This window comes from Macrobrachium rosenbergii, chromosome 46 (genome assembly GCF_040412425.1).
Source record: "Macrobrachium rosenbergii isolate ZJJX-2024 chromosome 46, ASM4041242v1, whole genome shotgun sequence".
Taxonomy (NCBI): Eukaryota; Metazoa; Arthropoda; class Malacostraca; order Decapoda; family Palaemonidae; genus Macrobrachium; species Macrobrachium rosenbergii.
The window spans coordinates 7,280,001-7,297,500 of NC_089786.1; the positions used below are offsets into that span (position 1 = coordinate 7,280,001).

A 17,500-nucleotide genomic window follows, 5' to 3' on the forward strand; every position below is an offset into this window, starting at 1 on the left:
ATGGTCGTTACACGTGCGCTCATGCAAATGTGCGCATATATGTATACATACAGTATATATATACTTATACATATATATACATATACATACATACATACATACATACATACATACATACATACATACATACATACATACATACATACATACATACATACATACATATATATATATATATATATATATATATATATATATATATATATATATATATATATATATATATACATATACACTGTAAAATAATTTCAATAACCATAATGACCTCTTAACTTCTCGAATTGTTTACACTCTTTATTTTATTGTAATAGCCAGAATGCCCTCTTAACTCCTCGAAATCTTCTACTTTTGGGTGCATTCATCACTACAGACCCTGAGATCTAAATCACATCTCAGGCTTTGCAGTGACAAGCGTATCCAAAACGTATAAGAATTCGAGAAGTTAAAGAGGGCATTTTGGTTAATCAGTTACATATGCATCTGTTAGTTTAAAAAGTTAGCAGTAGTGTAGTATTCAAGCTTCTTGGGTAATTTTATGGTACTTTCGCAATTTACAGTTTGTTACTCTACATTTACTTGTGTGAATTTTTGTGATAGTTAACATGAAGGCCACCACTCGTAGACACACAGAAATTTAATGTATGGATACCGTTGCCTTTATATATCTAAATATGTGCATATCTCTCTATCTATTATCTATCTATCTATCTATCTATCTATATATATATATATATATATATATATATATATATATATATATATATATATATATATATATATATATATATATATATATATATATATATATATAAAATACAGTTCCTCGTTGGACAAGTCGGTAGAGTTCTCGGCTAGCACTTTGCTAGGCCCGAGCTCGAGTCTCCGACCGGCTAATGAAGAATTAGAGGAATTTATTTCTGGTGATAGAAATTCATTTCTCGCTATAATGTGGTTCGGATTCCACAATAAGCTGTAGGTCCCGTTGCTAGGTAGCCAACTGGTTCTTAGCCACGTGAAATAAGTCTAATCCTTCGGGCCAGCCCTAGGAGAGCTGTTAATCAGCTGAGTGGTCTGGTTAAAATAAGGTATACTATATATATATAATAAATTTATTTGTATATATAAAAATTTATATATCATATACTCATATATACTGTATATATATATATATATATATATATATATATATATATATATATATAATTATATATATATATATATATATATATATATATATATATATATATATATATATTATATTATATGAACATTTATTATATAATACATTATATGTACATATAAATATATATATATTTATATATATATATATATATATATATATATATATATATATATATATATATAAATATATATATATATATACTGTATATATATATATCGTGTGTATGTGTGTATGTACATACATCCACACATAAAAATTACGTGACACCCGAATAACCCAGAAAAAGAATCCTATCTCCTTTCGCCAACCCATTCCAAATGCAAAGCGTGTCTTTCACTGGTAGCAAACACTTGAACTTCCCTAGAGCATCTAGCGAAGTCTCTCTCTCTCTCTCTCTCTCTCTCTCTCTCTCTCTCTCTCTCTCTCTCTCTCTCTCTCTCTATCTTTTGATGAAGTCTCTAGGTAAATAGAGAATGACTTCGTAGGAGGGGGAGGGGAAGATCCCTCTATTTTTCAAAGGCTGACCTTTACTTTTGGTTCAAGATGCTAACTGTTGATGGGGTTATGTGGTAACTTTGGCGGCGACGCTCCGGACTTTTTTATGGTATACGGAGTTGCTTTTAAGATCGTTCGTGTTTTTTTGTTTGTTTGTTTGTTTGTGTTGAATTGTAGTTTGGTGGTGTGTTTATGTACGTGTGTGCTTGCACAAACAAATGTTTGTATAGTGTACTCACACGTATATATATATATATATATATATATATATATATATATATATATATATATATATATATATATATATATATATATATATATATATATAAATATATATATATATATATATATATATATATATATATATATATATATATATATATATATATATATATATATATATATATATATATATATATATATGATATATATTGTTTTGCAATATATGGGTGGGTAGAGATGTATATACAGTACATACACATCTGCTTATAAAGTGGAAATCACAAGCAATCCAATCAAAGTTGTGTAATTTTTTAGCCGAAATTGTAACGAACTGATTTACTTCATGCGTTATTTCCATGTATCTAAATTATCTGCTTGAAATGAAAAGATGTTTTCAAACCAGTTCTGTTTACATAATTGCAATCTCACAAAAGTCCTAAAAGTTTTATAGCTATCCAGAGGTCCTTTATTCCTCACACCATTGGACTGTGGAACAGCCTTCCAGAGGATGTGCAATTTGAACTTCAGAAGTTCAGGCGAAAGTGCAGTGCATTATTCCCCTGATACTATTCTTCATTTTCCGTTTGAATGGGTTTCATCTTCTGAATAATAATAATAATAATAATAATAATAATAATAATAATAATAATAATAATAATAATATCAACTTGACACAAGGGTCAGACGCCCGAGGATGAATTTAGTATTTTTTGTTTCTTTCAACCCACATTCTTATTGGACTGACGTTATTGACTTGGGAATTAGGAATGATAATCGTCAGTTTTTCTCAGGAATAACGATGTACTACTACTACTACTACTACTACTACTACTACTACTACTACTACCACTACTACTACTACTACTAATAATAATAATAATAATAATAATAATAATAATAATAATAATAATAATAATAATGATCACGAAGATATAACTAGTACAGTATTCTGTCCTGTTTAGTTAAAATAAGTAATCCCTACACTTATTCCTCCACATAAGCTGAAATGAATAAGTAACAGGAACAACGTAAAGAACAATTTAAACTTCAGAAGAAGAAGAAGAAGAAGAAGAAGAAGAAGAAGAAGAAGAAGAAAGAATCATTTAGACCCTCCTGTTGGTCCAAAGTAGGAAAGTAACTGGAGAATTCTGCTGAATATTTGACGGCCCGGCATCTGGAACATACTGGCATAATGATGATGATGATGATGATGACGGCCCTGACGATGCCAAATAGCATGACAATCCCTGAAATAATAAGACGGCGGTCACGCGTTTTGTTTCCAAAGTTTGGACAAGCGAAAGAATCCCAAATGAGACACGAAATGTTAGGAGAAAGTCGAAGAAATTTTTCAAGCTCGCTGGGGTGTCCCCTATTACCGGCCCCCTTCCCCTCCTCCCCAACCCCCCCCCGACCCCAGGGCTTCTGGTAAACTTAAGGGGATCGCCGTTCATTCTTCATGACTTTTGAGCAAAGAAAAGGAAAAAATATATAAAGTCGTTTTGGCTGAATGCCAAAAAAGGGGAAGACGATCGAGTTCTATTGGGGTCGTGAATTTCATTTTCTTTCTCTTTTTTTTTTAAAGTTTTTATTTCTTGGTTGTCGGAATCCTTAGGAAAAGAGCTGAAAATCTCTCTCTCTCTCTCTCTCTCTCTCTCTCTCTCTCTCTCTCTCTCTCTCTCTCTCTCTCTATATATATATATATATATATATATATATATATATATATATATATATATATATATATACATACACATATATGTATTTTTTTCTAATGATTATGGCCACTGCAAAAGTTGCTGATTTTTGCTTATTTTTCTAAACATGATAATGGCCTCTGCGAATGTTGCTGAGGTTCGTTGTCTTTTAATTATTTTTTTTTTTCTCTACTAATGTCGTAAGCAAAAGGGTTGGACTGTGTTTTTTTTTTAAGGTTTATGATATGATTCGAAGAATGTTAAGGTTATTTCTTTAATTTCTTTCCTGTGGGACTGACATCTTGAAAGAACAATGTTGCTTCCTAAACTCTTCTTCAAATTGTGGCCTCCCAGTTAATTGGCTTTCATTTTCTTATTAAGAGTTTCTGTGCTCAGAATCTCGAGGAATAAAATGGCAGATGTTAAGGTATTGAGATGATCATTGCTATATCCAGTGTTCGTGATTCTTCCAACTAAAAGTTGACCGTTTTGCTCGAATCACTAGGATAGAAAGAAAAGAAATCAAGATATTTTAAGATAATCATTTTTCTCCACGTGTCTTTGATTTAACTTTCTTGCTTAGGATTTTTGTCTTGTAATCTTAAGGCAAAGAAAAGAAAATTTTCGATGTATGAAGCGATCATTTCCCTTTTATACAGCGAGAAGTGAATGTAGAACCTTTTGGATTCTTTTGTTTATTTGTCCTCTGATTTAAAAAAAAATTAACTTTATCCGTAAATATTTACGGAATCAAGAAAATTTCTTAAAGTTTCTCAGCAATCTTGTGTTTGTTTTTTTATTATTCTTTGGTTCAGTTTTGCTTTTATTCTATTCTTACTCATAGCTTTTATTCGTGTTTTTAGTTCTCCTTCATCATTCTCCTCGTTTTCAGTCATGTTCCATTTTTCTCGTCTTCAATCTTCTCCCATGTTTATTCCCTTTACATTCAGTCTTCTTTCTGATCTCGGCTTTTTCCATCTTCTGTTTTTATTCTCGCGTTTGTTTTTGTCATCCCTGTTTTTCCTCGAGTGATTTCATCCCGTCTCATTTTCGCGAAATGGTGAATGTCAGCAGCTGAGGGGACTCATCCCCCGCTCCTGTTTTCAGACAGTAAATGCTTATGCCCGTCGCCCCCTTTAGAAAACAGGTAGCAAAACATTAAATTGTTTAGGCTCGTTTAACCCCCTTCTCCCCTCGGAAACCCATAACAAAAACATGCAAAGTAGAATGAGTTAAGTGCAAACCTCTGCTGCTTCTACTGTAATAAAGGTTTCCCAGATGCCAGCGTTGAAAGGTTCTTCATATTTCTACAGTGCACCGCACGAGGTGCGTTGGCGGCTCTTTCCTCCGTAGGAGGGGGCTAGTGCCTCTAGCTGCATCCCCTTTCGTTTCTTTTACTGTACCTCCTTTCATATTCTCTTTCTTCCATCTTACTCTCCACCCTCTAATAACAATTGGTTCATAGTGCAACTACTAAAAACTTTCCTCCTCGTTAAACCTTTCAAACCTTCTACTGCCCATTTTCGTTTCAGCACTGAATGACCTCATAGGTCTCAGTGCTTGACCTTTGGCTTAAATTCAATATTCAATGCGATTCATATTTCTTCTGTGAAATTAGTTGGGAATTTCACTATGAATTTTCATATTTATATATTATAGATGTCTACTTGTTAAAATGGCCGTCAATTATTGATTACATTCTCTTATTCTCCGTTCGTATCTGGTAGATTTCTTAGAAGCTCAAGGAACATAAACATTCTCTCTCTCTCTCTCTCTCTCTCTCTCTCTCTCTCTCTCTCTCGTGTATCTTACACAATTCCTTGTTGTTCTACATTGTGCTCCAAGTTTTGCTCTCCATGGATTGTGTGGGAATTAGTCTTATGCAACTCGCCTTTTTCGATGCATCTTGCGTCAACAGGTGTTTACATCAGTTGTGTGTCTTATGTCTAATATATTTAGCATTGTGGATATTATAGTAACGTACGTGCCTGGTGAAGAGTGACCTGTAGATTAAAAGTATGAATATATATATTTTTATATATATGAGGCTATCAGTCGAGAAACATGCCAAGCGCCATCCTGGGTCAAAGTACTTTTTATTTAATTTATTATATTTAAAAAAAATGGCACTTGGCATGTTTCTCGACTGAAAAGCTCATATGTATATTATATATACATAAATATATATTTATATATGCATTATATATATGAGCCTATATGTAGACACACACATTATATATATGAGCCTATATGATACACACACAAACATATATATATATATATATATATATATATATATATATATATATATATATATATATATATATATATATATATATATATATATGTGTGTGTGTGTGTGTGTGTGTGTGTGTTTAAAATGTTTTAGGTGAATGGTTGTCCTTCATTATTTTCTCGGAAATTCCTTTCCACCCTAACTTCGATTTCTTCCATCCCTCGTCTTTACGAAGTGACCCGCGCTGGGAGATAATCCTTGGAGACGTGTTAGAGAGAGAGAGAGGATGTAGAATGTTCGCGACGTCCCAGGTGGCGATGTTCAAGAATCTTTTGGACCCAGCCTCCGTGTGTCCTTCGGATACCTGTCTTTATCCTTTGTTTCGCATCTTGTACGACACAGGTCTCCAGGGACGCCCGCGAGAGGGAGAGAGAGAGAGAGAGAGAGAGGGAGAGAGAGGGAGAGAGAGCGAGAGAGAGCAGTGGTGGTCAGCGAAGGCTCACCAAGACATTCTATTTTCCAGCTTTTCGTCAATAATTCAATTTTCATTTCTGTTGCGAGTTTCTTCTGTGACAAAATCCCCTGGTGGAATATCTTCTACTTGTACCTTCAACAAACACTGAAGTATTACGGTAGAGCAGCGATTTATTTGAATTATTTTGTGTAACGGAAGGTCCCTGCTTGTCCAGAGGTAGCGATTGTCTTTCTGGCTCCTGTGGGATCCAGACTGCTTCGACGGCGTTGCGTTTTTTTTCGTGTCGATTCAGTCAAAGAAGTTTATAACCGGGATTGCATTGTTTTGCATTGGGGACGAAATAGAATGCAGAGACGGCGTTCTCCGTCAACTCTTAAAGACGACGGGTCTGTTTACGTCTAGAAAATAAATGGTAAACTCGATCTGCCTTCTTGTGTTGGTCTGTTTGTCAGAGAGTTGGGCTGTCCATCGGCTGTCGTAAATCTTAAAAATATCCCCTTAGGGGAGTTAGTGCCGTCAGTGCACCTCATGTGGTGCACTGCAGGCACGACTAAAGGATGTTTGCGGCGTCCCTTCGGTGCCTAGCTGCACCCACTTTTAACCTTTTTATTTAACCTTTGCTCCCACTTCCTTTCTTCCGTCTTGCTGTTCAACCACTCCAACTTTTTTTTTATTTATTTATTTATTTATTTATTTATTTATTTATTTATTTATTTTTTTTTTTTTTTTTTGCCTTTAGCACTGAATGGCTGATGGTACCCCAGTGCTTGGTCTTACGGCTAAATTTTCCTAAATAATTTTCATTCAAAGTCTCTTTGTAAGGCATTCCGATAGTGATATAGAAGAGTGTAATTTCATTCGACCTGAACTGGCCTTTCATTTTCAAACCAGACACTTGAGTTAACATCACTTAGTCCATTTTTCTTACTCCCTTACAATTAAGTATTGTGAATTCATATGACCTTTCGTGGTCTCAACTATTAAACAGCACCGTTCGTCCAAGTTTACACGTTTGAGATCTATTTTTATAGACGAAGGCCTTTCGTGAGAAAAGGCATTTTAGGGAATCTTAACTTATTGCGTCTCTAATATGGTTTCCAGTGATATTAACCACCTGGAATGACATGGGAATTTTCTCTTGCTTAGGTTTTGAGTTTTTTCTGTAAAAGAAAACTATTGAGATGGCTTTTGTCTGTCCGTCCTCCTTCAAATCTTAAAAACTACTGAGGCTAGAGGGCTGCAAATTGGTATGTTGATCATCCACCCTCCAACCGTCAAACATACCAAATTGCAGCCCTCTAGCCTCAGTAGTTTTTATTTTATTGAAGGTTAAAGTCAGCCATGATTGTGCGTCTGGCACCACTATAGGTACCAACAGCACAATGAAAGTTTCAGGCAGCACCACGGGCCGTGGGTGAAAGTTTCATGTGCCGTGGCTGAGAGTTTCATACAGCATTATACGCTGTACAGAAAACTCGATTGCGCTGAAGAAACTTCGGCACATTTTTTACTTGTTTTCCCATTTAACCTCTTGGAGTGACTGACCAAACCACTCCTAAAACTCCTTGACCTTGTGACCACCACCTTTGTTTTCATTGGTTTCTTTTCGTTTTAGGAAGTTACTTACTTGCCCATTTTCCCTTATAGTTTTCAATGGTATCATCATCCTGGAATGACACTAATCATTGAAAAACATATTGACCTTTTGACCTTGTACTTTGCGCCTATGTCTTCTCTTTCGCTTTAGGAAATGACAGTGTTCATATATTGCAGCTGATTTATTTATTTATGTATTTATTTATTTGTCTATCTTTTTACTGTGCCGTCATTCATGGCATAGAATCACCATATCATCATACATATGGCATCATGCAGTGACCTTGACCTTTGCAGCTGTTTTCAACTTTTTGCTGACATGATTGATAATAATTTCTTTCTTGCGTTATGATGGCTGAATGGATGTGTCGACGACGGCAGTGGTTGGACTTTGGTCCTAAACACCTAACATTCATGTATTCTCTCCTTGCTTATGTGTCTCCGTGGTCACTGGAAAGCAATTACTTTTTATATATTTTTTTATTGTCATCTTATTGTCATATAGGGGAGGATGTGATCATCTACAGTGTGCCTTGTTTGCTACGTTGTAGGCGGTTCTTTGCAGCGTCCTTTAGGCTACCCAGCTGTAGGGCTTTCTGGTTTTTACTTTTCATCTCCACCCTTTGATCGCTTTTCGCTTGGCTGTCCACCTTCTCTGACTGTCCTTTGCTCCAGTTTTTGCCTCAAATTTGAAAACAAATCCCTCAGACAACTCCTGTGATAGCTTAATCATCATCATCATCATCATCATTTTTATCATCATCTTAATAATAATAATAATAATAATAATAAAGAAATCCACAACAGTGGTGTAAGTGTAAATACTTATGAAGATATAGACAAATTTTTTGTATGTATTTTTAATATATATTTACACTTAATACCATTGTTGTGGATTTTTTCACCGCTTCAGCGATTCATGCGATTATAAGATTTGTATCACTAATAATAATAATAATAATAATAATAATAATAATAATAATAAAATAATATCTTAAGCCTCAATAAATAAACTTCAATAAATTTCAATAACTAATTGTGAAATATCTTTTCACAAGTTGAAATTTATTTATCGAGGCTTAAGGTATTAACGAGTCATTATTATTATTATTATTATTATATATAATTATTATTATTATTATTATTATTATTATTATTATTATCATTATTATTATTAGTCACAGAAATCTTATAAATATCTCTTCATTTGATGCTGATTTTACTGTTATTTTGGTTAGATATTAAAGAGCCTCATCTTATCCAGGCGCCGCTGTGAATGGTCGTATGACCTTCCGCTGGCATTTTCCTTTCTTAAGCAACAATATTTTACATTCCAGACCGAAACGGAATTCCTGGAAGAGGAAATCTCTTTAAGAACCGGAATCCTGCGAGGTTACGGAAAATCATTAGTTTTGGAAGGGGTACATAACAATTTTGAGATTTAGATATTTATGTGTTTTTTTTTTTTTTTTTTTTATAATTCATGAGTTTCCGGGTAGACTGGGTAAAATTCTTAAATTGTGTAGGAGTTTGTAAAGTTGGTTTTCCAGCCCTGATTACGTGACGGAAAGTGCACAGTGTTGTAGCTGAATTAAATTGAATTGAATGTAGGATTTAGGTCAAAGGCCAAGCAACGGGACCTATGTGGTCATTCGGCGCTGAAACGAATTTGACAGTAAAAGGTTTGAAAGGTGTAACAGGATGAAAACCTTGAGCAGTTGCACTGTGAATCGGTTGTCAGGAGGGGGTGGAAAGTAAGATGGGAGTGAGAATATGAAAAGAGGTACAGTAAAAGGAACGAAAGTGGTTGCAGCTGGGGCCGAAGGCGCGCTGCAAAGAACATTAAGTAATGCCTACAGTGCACCGCATTAGGTGCACTGGTGGCACTAACCCCATTTTAGCTCTTGTGATGTTTGAGAAAATCTGTTATATCTTATTCATTTTGGTGTATGTTATGTTCACAAAAGTCCATCCTTCCAGTGAATTGGGGTTTATTTATAGTCTATCCCCTATAGGCGGGTAGTACCGTCTGTTTATCCTCGGGCGGTGCACTGTAGGCATTACTTTATGTTCTTTGCAGCGTGCCTTCGGCCCCAGCTGCAACCCTTTTCGTTCCTTTGACTGTACCTCTTTTCATATTCTCTCTCCCATCTTACTTTCCAGCCTCTCCAAACAATTGATTCATAGTGCGACTGCGAGGTTTCACTCCTGTTACACCTTTCAAACCTTTTACTGTCAATTTCCAATTCAGCTCTGAATGACCTCATAGGTCCCAGTGCTTGGCCTTTGGTCTAAATTCTGTATTCAATTCAATTCAACTTATATTCTATCAAATTTCAAAGCTAGTTTTGAGGATTTCTTAACCATAAACAAATGCCTCATTGACGTTTTATATGAACGATTTTATTAGATTCATAATTTTTAAAATATTCGCGGAATCTTTATCATCGAATTCCCCTAAGATTAAGAATTAACCACATTTTGTCGCCATAGTTTGTCTCCTAAAACAGAATTCATTAAAATATAGTCTCAAATAGATTTATAATGGGATAAGTTCAAAACTAATCGATATTTCTCGCATGAAACCAGTGACACAAAATCTTAGATTTCTTTATTTGTATTTCAAAAGTTCAAAGGAAGATGCAATGCGTTACTACCCTAACGTTATTCTCCTTGCATTTTAATACATTTTTAGCTATTTGTTGATTTATTGATTGTTTTTTTTTATTTTTAAGGAGTGAGATCTCTTCTCTGTGTATTTCCCTTTACCTTCTCTACTTCCTAATGAATATCATATTCTTTTGAAGCCTGAATTTCAAGTTAGTGGCCCCTGTGGGATTGTTCCATACGAGTGGGATTCAACATGGAACTGGATTCAACTTCTGAATAATAATAATAATAATAATAATAATAATAATAATAATAATAATAATAATAATAATAATGTATCTTACTCAGCATTCTTTTTTTTTTTGTAGTTTTCATGTCAGCATCTAATTTCATAAGATCCCAAACTCCGAAGTCGGTGTTTTCAGAATCTTATCATTCTTGTGTCGCGAAATCCTTCGGTGCAAACATACATAGAGAAATTCTCACCTGCTAATGCACACATCATGGAAATCTTGTGTATCATCCGCTCAGTGAGGCCTTTTACCCTTGTAACGCGTATGTTTATCCTACAACACCCCTTAACAATATTGCAAGCCTCTGTGACAGATTTCGCAGAATACGGATCTTGCACTTCACTTATTTTCACAAATCCCCAGTGATTCCGCAAACTCGTAGGCAGCGGCATCTTTTGCAGAATTCCATGTTCCAGGACGTTTCGTAGAATTCTCAGCTCGCAAAGCACTGGATTCCCTTGAAGATATATATATATATTTTAGAAAGTAACTTCTTATTGATATATTTAGCTTGACCTTAGCTACAGTTCATAAGGCTTGGATCTTCAGTTGCATTACATTTTTCTCGCACTGAAATTTAATAAGTTTGTTGCACATTCCAATGCTCTGACTCAAAAACATTTTAAGTTAAGAATTGTTTAGAACTTTGCTGCCAGATGTATATGTTGCAATAAACATCATGTAGTCATTGCTGTCCTGTTTGAATTGGAACTAAAAATGTTCAAACGAAGATGCAATGCCATTCTCCTTGCATTGTAATATATTTTTATCTATTTATCTATTTATTAATTTATTTTTTCTTTTTAATAAGTGAGATCTCTTCTTTCTGATGGGCACCATATTCTTTGGAAACTTGAATTTCAAGTCAGTGGCCCCTGTGGTGGGCTTGTTCCATATGGATAGGGCTCATCTTCTGAATAATAATAATAATAATAATAATAATAATAATAAAAACTATCTTGACAATAATAAGAATTCTTGTTTCAGTAGTGAAAACTGCTGTCATTTTCTTAGTTTCAGACGTCTATCTCTGCAATATGATTTATTATCACTTCTTGTGTCTCTTTGAGTTAATTGCTAGAATTGGAAAAAAAAAAAACATTCCTTTCAAGGCATTAACAAAGTCTTAGATAGACCCAAAGTTTTACAAATTAGGTCATTCAACACAAATTAGGTCATTTCAATATATATATATATATATATATATATATATATATATATATATATATATATATATATATATATATATATATATATATATATATATATATATATATATATATATATATATATATATATATATATAAAATCTCCATTGGATCTTCGTTGTTGATATTGTTATTCCTGTAAAAGCTAAATGTTTGTGTGTGTATTATTATTATTTAATCTTACCTTTTTGTTATTTAATCTTTCCCTAACCTTTTCCTCTATATTTGTTTGTGTGTGTACGTTTTGAGGAGAAGGTGCAATTTTAAATAAATATGCTAGCAAGAAAGCGTCGAGAATTAATGCCATGTAAGGAATTTTATATAGTCTTTCCCTTCGAAGAAGCTCTCCAGAATTGTTCAAATTCTTCTTCTTCATCGTCTTCTTCCTCTCCTTGACCGGGAACGCTGATAAATATGCACTGCGAGAATTTTTATTTTCTTTTACAGCGTTTCGGAATAGATATGACTGCAGTATTCATCCCAGACTTCACGGCTCTTGTCTTATACAGAAGGTCTTTTCATGGACTGACGCGAAGCGAACTTCTGTCATGTTTCTTGTATCTCCAGAGTTGAAGAAACCAGAAGAAATTGATGAAAGAGATTTATATTTCCTTTCCTCCGTTGAATATTCCGAATGTCTCGGCGGTCTTCTCCTCAAGAAGTTTCTGTTCAAGGCTGCAGCCGTTTCAATTTGTCATTTTAGGTGCGGATTTCGCGTTCAACTTTCATACCTCGAAGTTCATCAGGGATTCTTGTCTTTTGAAATGTGTACGTACCTCTTCTTTTCAGTGTTAAGAGGTTTTTGATTCGGATTTTTAAGACTAAGTTCAATTTGACGCTTTTAGATATCTCTTGAATTTAGCAATAAAGTTTGTTGATTATCTGATGCTATAAAAAGGTTATTTTGCATCAACTGTTTTTTTAGTTACTGAAAATTTCTTATTTTATACTTTATTTTTCAAATGTCAGATCATATAAAATTATATACTATATTTTATGGTCTGAAAATCATCGTTGATTATTTTTCCTGTGACTCAAAAAAAGAAAATCAAAACACGAGATTCCATTCTTCTTTTTAAAATGTCAGATTTATAAAATTAATACATATTTTATGGTCAAAATCATTTGATTCTTTTTCCTATGAGTTTTCCATTCTCAATTTATTTTTAACACAAACATTCAGTTTTAATCACAATTAGGTTGTCATTCGACAAAGAAAATCAACATTTACTTCTTAACATCAAGCACCGTGAATGCTTGCTGGACTTTTCATAGCCTAATTCCAGTTGTGGGTGCTGGCTGGACTTTTCATAGCCTAATTCCAATTGTGGGTGCTGGCTGGACTTTTCATAGTCTAATTCAAGTTGTGGGTGCTGGCTGGACTTTTCATAACTCAATTCCAGTGGTGGGTGCTAACTGGACTTATCATAACCCAGTTCCAGTTGTGGATGCTGGCTGGACTTCACATAACTCAGTTCCAGCTATAGGTGCTGTGGCTGGACTTTAACTAGCCTTATTGCGTTCGTGGGTGCTGGCTGGACTTTTCAGATCCCTCCATGGCTGGACTTATTTTTTCCTTTCATGCTCAAGCCATAGGTGCTAGTTGGACTTCGTGTAGCCATATTCCAAGCATGGCTGGTGGCTGGACTTGGCCTGTCCCTGCCTAGTCAAACTATGGGGACTGGCTGGACTTTGTCTGTATCATTATTCCAGCCTTTAGTGCTGTCTGGAAGTCCCCCATCCTTTCATATTGAAGTAGGTGGTGTTTGATGGACTTGATGTATCATTATTTCAGTCCTGGTTGGACTTTATCTGTTGAAGCTGTTGGTATTGGCTGGACTTTTCCTATACACATTCCAGCCATGTATGCTGGTTGGACTTCATCTATCCCTCCGTGTTCAAGTGGTGGTGCATGCTGGACTTCATGTATCCTTATTCCAGTCCTGAATAGTAACTTGGACTTCATCCATCCCCTCCCTATTCCAGCCGAGGGTGCACAGTGGACTCCTCTCCACATTTCCCATTCCAGTTGTGGGTGCTGGCTTTCCATAGCCCCTCCCTATGGCTGGAATCCTCATGAATGGCTATCAGCCGCTTTCCAGGGTCTTTGTTCTTCCTCATCCCTCCTAATTTATTCCGTCTTCTAAATCACGCCATTTGCAACGTCCTCTGGTCGAGATGGGCGACTTTTGTCCCTTCAAAGCTGCTCGACTCAGTCGTTGTGAATCCTCCCTGCGAAAAGTTCAAGGAATTGTGAGTCGTTGCGGACGTCCTCGCTCTCTCTCTCTCTCTCTCTCTCTCTCGCTCTCTCTCTGGAATATCAGGAATTTCTTTTGTAATTTGAGGTTGTTAGGTCGTATTTGTTTGTGAAAAGGGAGAGTTATAGGACGAGGTTACTACTGGTAATAAAATGTTTTCTTTTCATGATTAAAACAAATTAATAAAGAATTTCACGAATTTGTTGTAAATTGAGGTTGTTGGGTTGTATTTGTTTATGAAAAGGGAGAGCCATAGGACGGGGTTATTAATGGTAATGAAATGTTTCTTTTTATTACTAAAAAAAAGCTAAAAATAGCAATGATTGCAAAGATAGCAAAAACAAACTTATTATTAAAAACAAACTGAGTTTAACAACGACAGTAAAGATATGATGACTAATGACAGTTATAAGTTTATTTTATTAACAAACTCAAAACAAAAACTCTGATAATCTTCATTATGATGATGATGATGATGAAGGGTGTTAAAGATATAGTAAGATATTTTAATGAATGAAATCAATAAACATGAAACATTTTTCATTGATAGAAGGATTAATTACTCTCTGCGACTAATAAAGACATTAATTTTGAAAATGTTGCCAATGGATTTACTGACTTCGGACATCATAGAAATAGGTTTTTTAAGAAGTTAGATTCAGGGAATGAATAATGATAGTATTAGTGCACATGCTTGATAAATAACAATTCACATGATAAATAAACAGCTTTTCCTAACCTGGTTTTTGAGTTACCAGAAAGTGGTATCTCAATGAATTATGAACATACCTAAATAGTGTCGATGGGTGTGTTCATGATGAACAGAAACCTGTAGTCCTACAATTCCATTTGCTGGGTGACGTTAAATAGACACTAAAGTACTTCCTCTGCCAGTCTGGGGGAAAATACAATTTTATTAAAATAAAATGGAACCTATTGGCATTTGCGTGTTTTTTTATTTCATTTTATGCTTGTTGTTATTCACATGTTTATTTAATTTAATTTTATTTTGTTTGTTGTTTATTCACACTTTTTTCAGACACGAACACACTATTCTGTTGAATCTTCTTTATAGTTTATGTCGTAATTCGGGCTTATTTTAAAGGAATCCCTGTTCTTTTTAAGTAGCATTAAGTAACTGAGGAGACTGGAAAATTTTAGCGTAGTATTTCTGGTCTGATTTGGAATAAAATACAAACGAATTGGTGCCTTTTATAAATTGACGAAACCTCTTTGACATCTAGTGGGCGAAACAGAAGTAAAATTTGAATAATTTTTTTTTAATCTTATATTCGAAATGTTTCTTTTTCGGGCGAAAGAAAAACAGAAAATTTTTGTGGGGAATTCTTAAATTCGAAATCCCTCTCTCTCTCTCTCTCTCTCTCTCTCTCTCTCTCTCTCTCTCTCTCTCTCTCTCTCTCTCTCTCTCTCTCTCTCTCTCTCTTGGAGTCAGAAAAAAAAAGAAGCAGGAACTAGCGTTATTACAAACGCCGCGGAACATCAGCAGTGACATCTAGTGGCTGAAAGGAAAAGAAATCCATTTCTTTTGAATCCTCTGTTAATCTCTGATTGCAAAACAATGCTTGGGAAGCCACATAGGCCGGAGGTCATGGCATTCAATTTCTGGCTTTCGTTTCACGTATTTTGGTGCGTTGGAAATTTGCCAAAAAATGTGGCCTTTTTTTTTTTTACTAAGCCTATTCCGGAGGCATTGAAAAGTTCAGCGATGAATTATTGTTTTTCCAGCCCTTGCTAGCATTTTATTTTTTACGTAGTGTATGTACTTGTCCATATGAATACACAGGTTTACTGCTGTTTAATGTTTTTATCTCTTTCTTCAGATCAAATTATCTGTCAGTTACTTGATGCTGGAGGTTATTTGTTGAAATATATCTGTCACCAATTTATAGGTAAATCATTCCAAAAAGAACTTAATTTTAAATGATCTGAGAATTGCTGCTGTACTTCCACTGTTTTTTTTACATTTTACATTGGACTGAAATTATACTCGATCATGATCAAGGGCATATTTTCTTACTGGATTTTTTTTTTTTTTTGTATATTTTACATGGACTGAAATCAATGTTCGATCATGATTAAGGTCAGATTTTCATACTGAATTTTATATATATACATATATATATATATATATATATATATATATATATATATATATATATATATATATATATATATATATATATATATATATATATATATTACACTGGACTGAAATTAGTGCTCGATCATGATTAAGGTCATATTTTCTTACTGAGTTTTTTTTTTTTATATATTTTACACTGAACTGAAAGTAGTGTTCGATCATGATTAAGGTCATAATTTCTTACTGATTTTTTTGGTATATTTTACACTGGACTAAAATGAATGTTCGATCATGAATGTCAGATTTTCCTACAGATTTTTTCTTTTTGTATATTTCACGTTGGTCTGAAATTAATGTTCAATCATGATTAAAGTCAGATTTTCCTACTGATTTTTTTTTATAGTTTACACTGCACTGAAATTAGTGTTTGATCATGATAAAGGTCATATCTTCCTATTGAATTTTTTTTATATATATTTTACACTGGACTGAAATTATTGTTCGATCATGATTAAAGTCAGATTTTCCTACTGAAATTTTTGTGTATATTTTACACTGGACTCAAATTAGTGTTCGATCATGATAAAGGTCACATCTTCCTACTGACATATTTTTTTTTTATTGTAAACAAAGTGTCCAGTGTATTTATCTCTCCGTCCTCGCCTTATACACGATTTCCCCCGAGCGTTCAAAGACGAGTCTTATTCTGGTTTCAAGCTTGTACCCGATTCCCTGGTGCAAATTCCTCTCCTCCCAAGAGGGTGTTTGTCGCTGCGCGGTCTTTATCTGCATTCTGGGGAGTATAGGTCGTCGTTTGCAGCTATTTCTCGGGCTTTCCAGGAACTGGTATACATGCACTTTTTCCAGTCTCGTCCCTCCCAGCCTTCATTGACAGTTTATATAGCTGGAGGATCGACTGGGCGAAAATTTCATTGACTTTTTTTTTCAGAAAATGGCAGTAGTTTTCTTTTGAGATTTTTGAGTTCATTAGATTTGGATATAATTGGAGGATCTTGTGGAGAAAGGATGGGTAATTCTTTTGTATCCCAGGGCGCAGGTGCTTTCTGGCGGCCTTCCAGTTTACGTAATTTTCAGGAGAATTATATATTTCTTTGGAATTTCA

The 17,500-nt window shown here is 34.4% G+C and overlaps 1 protein-coding gene and 1 long non-coding RNA gene across 7 annotated transcripts in view; one reads left to right on the plus strand and one right to left on the minus strand.

Moving 5' to 3' along the window:
- Positions 1-17,500, plus strand: part of pros (prospero) — a 1,677,936-nt gene that overhangs the window by 110,389 nt on the left and 1,550,047 nt on the right. The window lies entirely within an intron of this gene.
- LOC136830191 (uncharacterized) overlaps positions 13,176-17,500 on the minus strand; it is a 174,500-nt gene continuing 170,175 nt past the window's right edge. The window contains exons 5-6 of the long non-coding RNA XR_010850593.1: positions 15,063-15,168; positions 13,176-14,247 (exon numbers count right to left, since the gene is read on the minus strand). This is a non-coding gene — a long non-coding RNA (uncharacterized lncRNA). The remainder of the gene's footprint in view (positions 14,248-15,062; positions 15,169-17,500) is intronic.